The sequence below is a fragment of the Ovis aries genome, chromosome 13, assembly GCF_016772045.2.
Source record: "Ovis aries strain OAR_USU_Benz2616 breed Rambouillet chromosome 13, ARS-UI_Ramb_v3.0, whole genome shotgun sequence".
In the NCBI taxonomy this organism is placed as follows: Eukaryota; Metazoa; Chordata; class Mammalia; order Artiodactyla; family Bovidae; genus Ovis; species Ovis aries.
Window position 1 is genome coordinate 16,518,819 of NC_056066.1, and position 15,248 is coordinate 16,534,066.

Below are 15,248 nucleotides of genomic sequence, written 5' to 3' on the forward strand. Positions count from 1 at the left end.
GCGAGGTCCAAATGTTGCTTCCTGGAAGCACTTCATGGTCCCGCTGGGAAGTACACACTGCTTCTGTCTCCAGGAGAAACTCCCCGCCTCGTCTTCATTTCTCAGGAGCTGGGGGGCAGCAGCAGATGGCAGCTCTGCGTTCTGTCCCTTCCCTTCTCTTCTGCTGCGAGCAGATGAAAGTGCATGAGCTTCATGCCAGACACAAGAGACATATAATTGGAGTCAGCCTGTGCCATTAACAATAGTCCCCCTTTAGAATATTTCTGCATTCCAGTAACTCTGGAGCTTACCAGAAGGTGGAAGAAATAAAGCTGAAAATCTAGGTAGAGACTTGACTTGAACATTTGTTTTTTTAAAATGTGAGATGAAATTAGCCTCCCCACTTACACAAATGCTTTCTTCTAAGTGATATAATTCGTAGGAGTATCCTAGGATTAAATTTGTTAGCATTAAGTGATGGAAACTGGATCAGAGTGCTACATTTTCACCACGACTTGAGTAAATTCTGAAACACTATACTATTGAGCTTAACGACCAAAGGGGATTTTTGTTGAAGGTCAAAATATATAAATTTTGTTACTTATTAATGATTTGCAGACTTTGGATTTCCAAAGGTAGAAGATTTGAGGGTCAGGCTAACAGTTTATTTTTTTTTAATCGATTTTCCTTTTCCTTATGAATGTTTTAACAGTGTATTAGCTTGGAATCATATTAACATGCAAACAGCTGTTCATCAATGCATTTGTTTAACATTTCACTATTTTAAAGTATTTTTAGTAGATTATGAGATTTTTGTATAGATACTTCTAAAAGTGTCTGGGTTGGAAGCATGTGGGTGTTTTCTCTCTGACGAATGACAGTCCGAGATGGTGACGAGCAGTTTTACAGGTTCACGTGGTGGTGTCTGCTGTACAGTAGGCAATGACTACTGGTTCCATGTTAAATTTTCAATATCATGAGTGTGGTCTTTCCTAGTTCTGTGCTATTCTGTTTGTTTTATAATTTAGCACGTTTTTAGTTCTCCCCAAGTCTCATGTACTTCCTAGAAGCTCATGTAACTTTGTTTTTTACAGAATCACCTCTTAAAGAAGCAGGTGAATCACCTTTCCACCAAACACTGACTGCCCTGTAGGAAAAATAGGACGTTTTGGTGACAAGAAAAAGCCCCACAAAATGTCAGTAGTATATTTAAATGTGTGCTTTTTTATTGGTGATACAGAAAACCCCCAAAGTATTGATAGTTGAATCTGAAACTACAGGTCTTCACTTGCCTTAAGTTCTGTTTACGGTGATGCCACTGAATAAGTGGAAAGCACCCCAAATATATGTGTCTCAGCTCTGCCTCTTAATAGCTGGGTGTATTTTGGCAAATTAACTGGGCCTTTCTCAGTTTCAGTTTCCTTACTGGAAAAAACTTTACACAATAATAGTATATTTACCTAGAGGGCTGTAGTGAGTACTGAGAGAGAAAAATGTGTGAGAAATAATCTGTCATAAATAATAGGTCCTCAATGCAGACTAATTTCTTTATGGAATTATATCATGTTATCAGTTTGTCTCTGCAGATGGTCTTTAATTTTATGAGATAAAGTTCAGGGTACATTTGAATTCTGCCTTTCGAAGCAGCTGGGTCACATACTTAGGAGCAGAAGCATGTGTAAAGGTGGGCTGGCAGGAGAGCATGAAAGTGTCCAGAATGGGACGAACTTTGAAATATTTCTCTTACTACTTTGTTATTGTCAGTGTGTAAATCTTCCATGGTCTTTGTTGAATTTATTCTGAAATATTTTCTCTTTTCAATCCTCTTGTTTATTTCATGTTTCCATTGACTTTGCTCCTATTATATATATATATAGTATATATAATTGTGTAAAAATACAATTGATTTTTGTACATTAAGCTACAACTTTGCTAGATTGACTTACAGGTTGTAGTAGTTGTTTTGTGGATTCCTAAATATTTTCTATCTAAACAGTCATGTCATCTGCAGTTCACATTAATTCTGGTTGGTCCCCAAAGGAATTGTATTTGGTAAAGTGCTGATAGTTTAGTCCTAAATATTAAGTGTATTTTAATGTCCTAATTATATTCCTTTATTTTATGTCAGATATTTTAAAAATTGAGGATGACCTTTCTTATTCCTTCCTCTTCTCCATTTGTTATCTAAACCAGTGATATTTCTTTAAAGCAATGACAAAAAAGAAAGAAACGAGCGAGGGAGAGAGGAAGGAAGGAAAGAAGGGAGAAAGCAATGACGGAAAAGCTTTGATATATCAGAATACAGGCCTGGGAAAATCTTCAGTCAGGTTGAGGATTGGTGGGCTTTATTGTTTCGTTGCTGCGTTTTAGTTTTTATTGATAAGTCTCAACAGTTTTTGTTCCCAAGACGCCCGTGTCTTTTCTGCCTACATCAGTGGAAGGAGGTTTGGGTGTTTTTGTTTGTTTGTTTTTGAAGAGTTTAGAAAGACCTTATTTTCTCTATCCTCGGGACTGATCTAGAACACAGCATTTGAGGGGAACTGTATTTCACAATCTTTGTGCCTGGGAGGTTTCTGGTTTCCTGGGAAACATCATCTTGGTCACTGACACTTAGATATAATGGAGGAGGCTCAGCCCCCTAATTTTATTACTTAGCTAATTGCTGTCTCAACTCTGAGTATGTAGCATACTTGTTCCATTGCTGTTGCCGCAAAAGAGACTAGATTGTTTATAGAGGTCTATATTTAAATTTTATTTGGGTTTTGGGACAAATATATTTTTTTTTTCAGAATGCTATTTTCTGGAACTTGCTTCTCTGTTTTAGTTCTTTTTGTGATTATTGAGAGATAATTGGCTTATAACTTCATATTCATTTTAGGTGTACAACATCATGAATAGTTCTTTTTGGAACATTCTTCTTTAGATACTGTGAGGTCAAAATGACACTGGGGTGAGTTATAGAAGAAAAGTCAGTTTGTTTAAACTTCATTTCTGGCCTGACTTTCTGGCCCACATACCTGGAGATGATAAAAGACCACCCTCAACTCCTCCCCTTCCACATCTGTAACAACTTAGGATGCGAAATACGCTCCAGGCTGATTTGTCAAAGGACAAATCAGAATACTTGTTAAAGAATGAGATTATACCTCGTATTGCGTTGAATTATATCCTATTTTCAGTTAGGCTTAAATGCCTATATGTGGGTAACTCCTGAATTTACATCCTCCGTCCAGACCTTTCCCTGCATCCAGGCTGTACACCCAGCTGTCTGCTCAGTGGCTCCGCTTGGCTGGGTCATGAGTGTTACTCACTCATGAGATTTGAAATACACTGCTGAACGGTCCACAGAATCTGCTTCTGCTGCTGGTCTCATCTCAGCAAATGGTAGACTCCTTTCTTCCAATTGCTCAGGCCAAAAGCAAAGTCCTCCTCGACTCCTCTTTATTCTCTCATGTCCCGCAGTCCCATCCGTCGGCACACCCTATGGTTACCCCCTCGAGACTATCCTGAGGATTCAGCCGCTTTCTCGCCTTCATCACCGCCACGAATGAAACTCGTCTTTCCTCCCCCAACCTTGCCCCGCTGCACTGTTCTCGCTCAGCGTGTTAGCCAGACCTTGCCATGCCTCTGTGGACTCCCACTGCCTTCGCATTTCAGAAGCCAGAGCCCCAGCAGTGGAAGCACGGAGTCTTAACCACTGCGTTGCCAGGGAAGGTCCTGAGACCAAGTCCTGGCAGCAGTCTCCAGGATCGCCCGTGTCCAGACACCCTGGTCACCTCTCTGACCTCATCTCCCACTCCTCTCTCGTTACTTCATTCAGCTGCGTTATTTCACTCCCCTTGCTGTTCCTCAAATACACTGTGCCTGCGCCCAGTGGACCTTTGTTCTGCTTGGAACTGCCTCTTCATGCTGTCATGGGAATGCTAGAAATATTAGAATTTCTACCAAATGTCGCTTTTGCAGTGAGTTGTTCCCCAGCTCCCCTGTGAAACAGCACCTCTCCTCCCGTCTCCTGGCACGTGTTCATTCATTCCCTGTCCTCTTCCCAGCTGGATTTTTCTCTACCCCACCGTCAGAAAACGTCCCTCCGCTTTGTTCTCTGCTTAGAAATGTGCTTGCACCCTATGGTGGGCTCTTACCAAATATTTGTTCCATTAACGATCACATATAAAAGGAAAAGTGGTTAACATTTTTTCACTCATTTAATTCTTACCCCAAGGAGCAACTCTTATCCCAGTTGTACACGAAGAACCTGAGCAGAAATGTTGGATCCTTCATCCAAGCCAGAGGGTGAGCCAGTGGATACACTTAATCAGTGTAATACAATATACTGATGACATTTTCTAGGAAAGAATCTCGTAGGTAATATTAATGTGAGTAGTTCAGTTTACCTGGAAAAATGTATTACTTAGGATTTCATAAAAGCTTAGCTAACTATAAAATGCCCTCTATTTTGTAGTAGTTTGTGAGGGGGACAATTTACTAAATTATATCACAGGAAACGCTAAAGCAATCTCAATTCATTCACAGCAATGATCATGTCTCTTTCTTAGATAATTTTTTCCAGTTAATGAAGAAATGAGTGAATGTGTTTTATCAATATTGTGACTTTCTGCATTGGCATATACCGCATAAGATAAAGATATCCTTTTATTCCATGATAGCATTAAGATATGTACAGCTAGTTACCCGCTGAGCCTGAAAACTAGTGATTAAACACATGTTCTTTAAAGAATGTTAATTTGATTCCTGAGCAGTCCAAGACACAAAAACATATGCAGCTTCTAAGAGAAAATATGATTTATCTACTTCATGAGCTGGTGTACGAAGCTGTTTGAATAGTTCCTTGTTTGTGGGTTGTCAGTGTTAGCTTCCTGTGGACATTGTATTCATAATTCATACTGTGTATTCCCAGAAACAGTTTTAATTAGAACACAAATTATGACTCCCAATAGAAAGTCTTTTGTAAGTAGCCAAGCATAATCATGAAGACGGAAGTGCTACTGACTATGACACCTTAGTAAATTTACATATAGGTTACCAAAGTCTTATCTCTGTTCACAACAGGCACTGACTGAGAGCCCAGAAGACCTGTGACTTCTGTTTAGTATTGGGTGGGTGGGCAGGGGGGCTGGGGGACCCACGTGAGGTGTGGTTGGGGGAATCCAAGGCTCTCTTTGCAGAGGAACCATCATAACATGCAAGGCCGAAAGGCTGGTACACAGAGAGGCTTTGAGGAGCCTGGGTGGGATGTGAGGGGCTCAGTCTGTGGGGGGTCCAGTTTGTGAGAAGTTTAGTCTGTGAGGGGTCCAGTGTGTTGGGGGGGGGGTCCAGTATTTGAAGGGTTTAGAATGAAGGGGGTCCAGTCTGCGGCAGCTGGTTCTTTAAGGGTCTCAGTTTATGGGGGATGCAGTCTGTCGTAAGGAGCTCAATCCATGGAGGGTCCAGCCCGTGAAAGGTGCCTTCTGTAATGTGTTCGTTCTGTAGGGACATGTCTCTGGGGGCTCACGCTCTATGTGGTTTTAGTCCTGTGGGGTTTCAGTCTGGCTGGGATTGGAGATGGTGTGTCCTCTTGGTGGGAGATATGGCTGGAGTCTGTGACAGAGACAAACCCAGTACTGCAGCTGTCATCTTCCAGGCTAATTACTTAATATGGCTTTATTGTCTTTCCTGCCCCTGAAAAACGTACTGAGAGTTAAAGAGTTTAGAGAGTTAAGAAGAAAAGAAAAGAAAAAGCCGAGATCCAGTATAATCATGGACCAGTTTCACTAGGTTCAACTGTGAAATTGCCAAAATACAATCACATTTTTTAGATCTTTTATTTTAAGATTTCTTTTTAAGTAAGCATTTACAGCTATAAATTTTCCTCTTAGCTGTGCTTTTGCTGAATCCTATTTTTGGTATATTGTGTTTCCATTTTCACTTGTCTCAAGATAGTTTCTCCTTTCCCTCGTGATTTCTTCTCTGACTTGGTGTGTTGTTTAATTTCTACATATTTATGAATTTTCCAGCTTTCCTTCTGCTGTTGATTTCTAGTTTCCTTCCCTTGTGATCATAAAAGAAACTTTGTATGACTTCATTCTTTCAAAATTTAATTTTGTGTGTCTTGTTTCTTAATGTATCCTGGAGAATGTTCCATCTGAACTTGACAAAAATGTGCATGTACTGTTGCTGGGTGGTATAGTCTGTGTATGTCTCTTGGGTTCAGTTGGGTCGTAGTGATGTTCAAAGCCTCTGTTTCCTTATTGACATGCTGTTTGGCTGTTCCGTTTGTTATGGAGAGTAGTGTATTGAAGTCTCCTTCTAGTTCTATAGAGCTGCTTTTCTCTTCAATCCGTTTGATGTTCGCTTCATGTATTTTGGACCTCTGACATGATACATGCTTGATGCATGTGTCTTCTTGTTGAATGGATCCTTTTATCAACATGTAATGTCCTTCATTGTCTCTTATAACAGTTTGACTTTATAATCGTGTTTTAATGCAGTCATGTTCGATACATTATAATTTTATTCTAAACAGCATCTTGGGCTTCCCCGGTAGCTCAGCTAGTAAAGAATCTGCCTGCAATGCAGGAGACCCCCGTTCAGTTGCTAGGCTACCCACTCCAGTGTTCTTGGGCTTCCCTGGTGGCTCAGATGGTAAAGAATCCGGCCTGCAGTGTGGGAGACCTGGGTTCGATTCCTGGGTGGGGAAGATCCCCTGGAGGAAGGCACGGCAACCCACTCCAGTGTTCTTGCCTAGAGAATCCCCATGGACAGAGGAACCTAGTGGGCTACAGTCCATGGGGTCACAAAAAGTCAGACACAGCTGAGCAATTAAGCACAGCACAAGCAACATCTTACCCATTTTATCCAGTTTGAACAAAGTTGAACTACTTTAATGAAATCTAATGAGTTCTTTAAAGTATGCACAATTTAAAAATCCTAGCGACTAAACTACCACTACCATACATTTTAGAATAATTGTAAAAATTTTGATAGGTTGCATCTGGTCACTAATATGGATTCAAATTTGAGAATCCATAAACATATATAAAAAGTAGAGGCATCCATAGAATGTAAAACATCAATTTCAGAAATTACCCACTTACTAACTTACACATTGTACACATATTTATTTAAGAATACATATAATGGTGTAGAGTCAGCAATTGGAGCTTATAAAATAAAAAATAGCGATATCTCTGTGGACTTCATTGCTTCTAATTCTCTAGTAGATAAACATTTGAGGCTTGTAAAAAGCATGCATATAAATTAATTAATACAGTAAATTTCTGTAATAAATTTCTGCATATATCAGATTAGACGTTCTAGTATAAGATGCCCCTGAATTACAATTCCATTTGATGAATTATTAAAAGAACCAGACTCTCTACTCCAAGCAAACCAATTTTCTCATGCTCATCAAATAGGATGTGAATGTCCTAGCCTCAGAGTTTCTCTCATGTCTTCCGAGGTTTTTAAATACTCTTTCTCTTCTTCTGAGGCATCTGGACCCTCTCTTTTCTCTTGGACCATCAGACTAAACCCTTCACATCCCACGCAGACTCCTTAATGCTTCTTTTTTCTTTTTTAAAGCAGCCCTTCAGCCTGGAGCACAACCCGCTTAGGCCCAGCACATCCATCAAGCTAAGTCCTAATCATCTTCCACCTAAGGGTGTCATCTCCACTAGAGCCTTCTCTGTGACCTTAGAGAAGTCTACACAAACCTTGAAGAAAGCAGTGATAAAATTGCTCCTCTTTAGAATGTAAGCTGTGCACCCGCTGTGGTCCCAGGGCCCCAGCTCACAAAGACTCACTCTTTCCTGAAATTCTGCACATTTACAACCTGTCGCGGTCATTGTGCAGCTTAATAACCATTCATTCATGTACTCAGCAGGTGCTTCTGGAGCCCCTGCCATAGTGTGGGTTTATTAACCCAGGAGATGTTACAATGAATACTGCGAACTCCCTTCCTCAACAGAGCAAACATTATAGCAGGAGAGACAGAAACAGATGAACAGGTCACTTCATAAACAAGTTCCCGTCTACCAGGCAGTGGTAAGGTCTGTCGAGAAAAGGAGTCGGAGGATGTGAAATCCTGAAAGGTGGGTGAGTGGTTTGCTATTTTATACACATGGTCAGGGGAAACCTTTCTGAGAGGTGGCATTTGAGCAGAGACCTGCAGGGAGTGAGGTCATGAACCACATGGCCGGGCCTAGCTTCACTGGTGTGGCTCATGGAGCCCCGCACCCATAGAAGCCCCCACACTTGGAGGTCAGTATTTTGTACTTGCCATCTTAAAATTCTCTTTTTTCTTTTTTAAAGAAAACTTTTTTATTTTATATTGGAATATAGCTGATTAACAATGTTGTGGTAATTTCAGGTGGATAGCAAAGGGACTCAGCTATACATACACATGTATCCCTTCTCCCCCAAATCCCCCTCCCATCCAGGCTGCCACATAACACTGAGCAGAGTTCCCTGTGCTATACAGTAGGTCCCTGTTGGTTGTCCATTCTAAATATAGCAGTGATTGACTCTGAATTTGTGTTTTGTAAGTGAAGTCCCAGGAGCTTGGAGCATCGGCTTGTATTAAGTTCCACCTCCTATCGTCTTCCCACCTGCCGCCTTCTCCCCTGCTCCCACCCTGTGGGGATCTGGGCATGGTAGGGGTTCTGGTCAGATGTTTGCAGCCCACACCCCAGTGCAAGCGGAACTGCAGGTGCTATGGGGTCTGCACTCACCCCACAGGTGAGTATCCCCGTGACTGAAGGAGCATGACGTTAAATAACGCAAAAAAAGAAAAAAGCACCATGACAGGTTGAGTGAGAGACAGTAGAAGAAGGCGGGGGGAGGAAAGTTTTCCTGGTTTCTGAGCAAGAAACGTTTGGTTTTATTTTGCCCTTGGTGTAGCCTTTGCTGTGGCCAGCCCTGCATGTGGCTGTCAGAGAAAACATCCCGGTAGCGCGACCGCAGGTGCATGGTGAGGGTGGAGCAGGTGCGCCCCACAGTAGGGGACAGTCAGGGGGCCTGAGAGGCCGCTGAGAGGCAGGGCGCAGGTGAGCAGCTCAGCAGAAGGGCCCTAGTTGGGGCACATCGAGTGGGGCCTGGATTCAGGAGGAGGAGGGGTAGCAGGGAGGAGGTCTGAAGGGGGGAGTTCTAGAACACTCCGCAGTTTACCTGTATCGCGGCACATTTACTTTTAAGTGACTGCGTCCTGGATTGCCGATTCACATCTGAGTTCCTGCACGGCAGAGACACCATTAAGTCCTGGGATAGAGCCCAAGATAACCTTGGAAATAATCGAATTCAACACCAACTTCTGTTCTTTTGAGGGAATCACTGCCCTTTCCTTGGGATCATGGAAATCCAAATGGTTTTTCAGATTATTTCATGGGGAAGGTTGAGGCCATTCAGTGTAAACTCCCTCCTGTTCCATTGGAGATTTTGTCCAGCATCTGGAGGAGATTTGGGGGTGGTCTCATGGGGTTTGGGCTTCCCTTGTGGCTCAGTTGGTAAAGAATCTGCCTGCAACGTGGGAGATCTGGGTTCGATCCCTGGGTTGGGAAGAACCCCTGGAGAAGGGAAAGGCTACCCACTCCTGTATTCTGGCCTAGAAAATTCCATGGACTGTATAGTCCATGGGATCGCAAAGAGTCGGACACAACTTTCACTTCACTTCATGGGGTTTATTTAAGAAGTTAATTTAAGGATGCTGCAAATGGAAAGTACCATGGATGCTGGGCCATCTCCTGCCTCTGATGAGTCCCTTGACAGCTCAGCTCCTGGCCTCCCTGGTTTGTCTGTAAAGTGGAAGAATCTTATCATTGTTTCCTTGTGTCAGACAAGCCGGAGGTCTCAGTTCTCAAGTTCCGTAGTCTGCTTCATCTGCTGTCCCCATTTTCTCAGTGTGAAACAAGCATAGACATGAGAAATCCAGCAGTTTGGTTTTCTGCATGTGCTAGCCCATCTCTCCATTTCCCAAGCTGATACTTTTAAAACCATGTTCTGTCTCTGTGAATCCATGGGGCTTCATAAATAAGGCAGGTTGATGATGAAGCTGGTGTGGCAGCCCCGATTAGTGTAAAAAATTTGATGTTTTACAGGGCGGGGTAAGTGGGAATGGCTGGGGGTTGTAGAGAGGTTCTCTGGTTGCTGTCTGGAAGCAGGCATTTAGAATTCTGCTAGATCTGGATAATTAACTTTACATCTTGAAATCAAAATCCTTGCTTCTTTGAGGCTCAGACTCTCAAGGTTTGTTTTCTTTCAGCCTTCCTTGTTTCTGTCATCCCCATCTTCTTTCTTTCCTTCTAGTTTTATTGAGATGGAATTGACACACAGGGCTGTGTAAGTTGAAGGTATACAGCACAATGGTTTGGTTCATTTACATCATGAAGTGGTATCACAATACCTTTGATAAATATCCATCATTTCATATAGGTACTTGTGATGAGAACTTTTAGGATTTACTCTCTTAACTTTCATTTATAATATACAGCAGTATTATTTATATTTATCGTGTTGTAAATTATATCCCTCCTTCTTATTGATAATTGGAAGTTTATACTGTTTGGCCCCACCTTCTTTTATACATTGAATACTTTGTTTTCTGACACATCAGTTTGTACCTGTTCTCAGCCTAGCTGACAACAATCCCTCAATTTTTAAAGTTTCTTGCCTCTTCTTTGGCATTATTGGGGTCCTCCAATGCCTCCCTGCTGGGTTTCCTTATATAGTCAGCACCCTTCCAGTATCTCCATGGACACTCCCCTGCCAGCATCCTTCCTTCCTTGCCTGCTGTATCCATCTTGCAGACGCAAAACTTGACATCAATGTGACTTCTGCTCCTACATTAGGGCTGCTGGGTATCACTGGAAGATAGGATACATTCTGGTGGCTTGGATCTGCTGAAAATGAAATGGTCTCCAATCTCAGCCCAGTCCAGCATCACTCAGCTTTCTTTTCATGGGATTCTGGCAAGATTCTTATTCTGTTCTCTTGTTTTCCCCTTACTCCAGACATGCGTTGTTCTTCTGAGCTACCTACTCCATCGATTGGGTATTAGAACTGTATGAGCCTTTAAGGATGGTGCTTTGTAAATCAATACAAGGATACTAAAATGGTATCAAGCGTCTTGTAAACAAATCCCCCATATTTTGATTGTATAAGTTAAAAAAGCAGCTGGAAATCTTTCATCAAAGTATTCAACAATTCAAGTGCAAAACAATAACAACTTTTGACATTTTTAACAAATTGCAGTTATTGAAGGCAAAACTTGAAAACACATCCCTATGAAAGAAAGAAACTGAACAAATTACATGATGAGAGCTCAAATAAAGTCTTATATATATACATATATGTCTATGTATACATACATATACAAGTAATGTCACATACATATACAAGTAATGTCATATACATTTACATTGTATATATGTACACAAACTCGTAGTTTGAAAATGTTTGATTGTCCTTTGGAATAACTGACTCTGTGAGCAGCATCTTGGTAGAACTCCTATTTTTAATTTGTATCTGTGCTGCAGTGGATTGAGACTGGGAAGACTGTTTTGCAGCTTTCACATATAGATAAACATTTAAAAAATTATCATTAGAGACAAATTTGACAGGGTTTATCTTTTAAAAGGAGGGTGAAGGGAAGTGAAGTGAAGTCGCTCAGTCGTGTCTGACTCTTTGTGACCCCATGGACTGTAGCCTACCAGGCTCCTCCCTCCACGGGATTCACCAGGCAAGAGTACTGGAGTGGGTTGCCATTTCCTTCTCTAAAAGGAGGGTAGTATTTATCAAAGAAAGATAGTATTTGTTCAAGAAAGGTAGAAAAATGACAGTTAAAAATAAAAATACTTGGGCTGAAGTATTTATACTTAATTTGACTTAAAATTTACAATTTAGAATGTTTTTGTTTAGCAGGACTTACTTTGAATATACTAGGTGTTGAAGCAGTTACATAAAGAGTGTTTTCTAAGTTAAAAATATGGCTAATAGAAAAAATTCACTTGAAGTTGTTCACAATTTCTTTTTTTTTTTTTTACTTTACAATATTGTATTGGTTTTGCCATACATTGACATGAATCCACCACAGTTGTTCACAATTTCAAATTTAGTGATTGTAAAATACAACTTTGAAGATTGTAAGTAATTTTATGAAAAATTTTAAATAATAGGTCCACATTAGAAAAAGTGAATTCTTTAGATATGGATTTAAAGAGGGATATCAATTAAAAATTAATGAAAATAGGTGACTATGTTCCCAAAGTATTTATTCTGCTTACATTATTTTCTGATATTCATATAGTCAACAGAAAGAAGTTTTTTTTAATTAATATACGTGGATGTAAGTTATTCTATTTTTTGGAAATAAGTTTCTTTTTGCAGATAGCTATTAAACAAAATTCTCTTTCATCGACATACCAATGTGGTAAGCCAGTTGTCATCCATAAATAAAAAATTCAGATATCATATGATTTTATTAACCTCGGTGGCTTCTTTCACTCTCTGAATAGGCTGGTTAGTTCCTAAGTAATTCAGTAGTTCTTGCTGCAGCTCTCTTTCTAACCTGCCTTATCTCTAAGAATTAAACCAGTCCTTCCTGTCTTTTCCTACTGTCCCATAAATGATTTCATTACACTCTTTTTGCTCTTAACTTGCTCACACATGTCTCTCTTCTAACTGTAAGCTCCCTGAAACATTGTCTCATTTGTGCATTCTCAAGATTCATCCCAATGCCTGGAACTTAAGAGGTTCATGAATATTAAGTAAATCTTTCTGATTATTGATATTGAGTAAATTATTTCTGATTATTAATGATTATTAAGTAAATCATTATTCATAAAATGATTGTTAAGCAAATGAATTTAGAAATCTAGGGATTTTTTTTGTGCAACACCCTAACAAGGTAACGTGTCCACATGCATTTGCATTCAACATACCTTTCTTTTCATCACTGCTCAGTAACCATTTATTCAGACCCTGTAGTGACAAGCACATGAGATTGAAAACATTTCAGGGCAGCTGCACTCATAACGGTTGCAGAAGTGCTCTCTAAAATAGGGATGAAGTTGCATTGCATACAGATGTGACATCTGATGCCTTTAAAACAAACCAGTGAAGCCTAAGCAAAGTGCATCATTAAAGAAGGGGAATTTCTTGCCTGTGAGAGCATGATATACATAGACATCACTAGTATACTAACCACAGAGCCCAGAGCCCAGTTTGTAAGCCTTATGAGTAGGCAGAGGGGCTCCCCCATTCAGGGACTAGGATGCGGCCGGAAGTGTTTTCTAACATCTTAAAAAGTTTTAAGAAACCATCCTTCTCCTGGAATGAGTGGAGTTCCTTGAGTCAGCAGGGGATTTCGAGGATTGGTAACATCTGTCTGAACTGCATCTCTGTAGGGTCAGATGGGATGGGGACGGGGAGTTGAGGAGAAAGCGTGTTGGGTCAGATATGGGGTCAGTGCAGAGGAAGTGAGCATTTCAGAAGCAGTCCCAACCAGAACATTTCCTGCCGATTGATGCCAAGTTATTTGGAAGAAAGGACTCCAGCTATTTTAGTTTATAAACCCTTGATAAAGGTCCTTGAAGGAGGTGGCTAAATCTTTTAGCCATTCCTGAGTAGAGTTGGAATTTACTAATTCATGTGTCTAAAAACTAAAGTACATGCAAATAATGGAATTGTTCTAAAATAATGTTTAAATGACTAACTTTGCTCAAATATCTACCTTCCCAAGAGCAGTTTGCTTAACTAAGTAAATTGACCCTGGTCCCTTATGAAGAGCCTGAGCAGCTCATCATCTGATTCCAGGAATAGTTTTCCAGCCACTGAATTATGCATATTTATATTCAGAAAAGCCATTCCCAGCCCCTCTCTATGGTGACTCACTATCTTCTGTTCTCAGTCATCCCCAGCTTGTTAGAGGAGATGGCATTTCTGAGTGGTGGAAACATGGGAGATTAAGGGTGGGTGAGTGCCCGGAGGTGGGTGAACTTGTATCTTGAGGACAACTGAGTGGACAGTAGCAGGAATTTTGGACACTTCAGGGAAGTTTTGCAGGAGATTTTGAGGGCCCTTCAATTGTATGTTTTTGTTTCATCCATCTCCCAGCTGTAGCACCCCACCCACTCTGCATATGACCCAGAGGGTTAATGCATCCTGTGCAGAGAAAGAAACAGTTTTCTGGGTTAGAGTACAGCAAGTAACCGTGAGTAACAGTCAGACCTCTGCAGTGGCCTTTGTAAGTAAATCAACATACTTGCACAGGGACATCTTGATTCTAAGCTTCTAGACGCTAAGGTTGCATCTAGAAATTAACATTGTTTCCACACCGAAAGTTCCATTTATACCATATTCAGTTCAGTTCAGTTCAGTCGCTCAGTCGTGTCGGACTCTTTGCGACCCCATGAATCGCAGCACGCCAGGCCTCCCTGTCCATCACCAACTCCCGGAGTTCACTCAGACTCAATGTCGATCGAGTCCGTGATGCCATCCAGCCTTCTCATCCTCTGTCATCCCCTTCTCCTCCTGCCCCCAACCCCTCCCAGCATCAGAGTCTTTTCCAATGAGTCAACTCTTCGCATGAGGTGGCCAAAGTACTGGAGTTTCAGCTTTAGCATCATTCCCTCCAAAAGAAATCCCAGGGCTGATCTCCTTCAGAATGGACTGGTTGGATCTCCTTGCAGTCCAAGGGACTCTCAAGAGTCTTCTCCAACACCACAGTTCAGAAGCATCAATTCTTCAGTGCTCAGCTTTCTTCACAGTCCAACTCTCATATCCATACATGACCACAGGAAAAACCATAGCCTTGACTAGACGGACCTTAGTCGGCAAAGTAATGTCTCTGCTTTTGAATATACTATCTATGTTGGTCATAACTTTTCTTCCAAAGAGTAAGCGTCTTTTAATTTCATGGCTGCAGTCACCATCTGCAGTGATTTTGGAGCCCCAAAAACTAAAGTCTGACACTTTTCACTGTTTCCCCATCTATTTGCCATGAAGTGATGAGACCGGATGCCATGATCTTCGTTTTCTGAATGTTGAGCTTTAAGTCAACTTTTTCACTCTCCTCTTTCACTTTCATCAAGAGGTTTTTTAGTTCTTCTTTAGGTTCTGCCATAAGGGTGGTGTCATCTGCATATCTGAGGTTATTGATATTTCTCCCAGCAATCTTGATTCCAGCTTGTGTTTCTTCCAGTCTAGAGTTTCTCAGGATGTACTCTGCATATAAGTTAAATAAGCAGGGTGACAATATACAGCCTTGGCGTACTCCTTTT

The 15,248-nt window shown here is 41.0% G+C and overlaps 1 protein-coding gene across 2 annotated transcripts in view; it reads left to right on the forward strand.

The window, feature by feature from the left end:
• CAMK1D (calcium/calmodulin dependent protein kinase ID) overlaps positions 1 to 15,248 on the forward strand; it is a 393,517-nt gene that overhangs the window by 239,531 nt on the left and 138,738 nt on the right. The window lies entirely within an intron of this gene.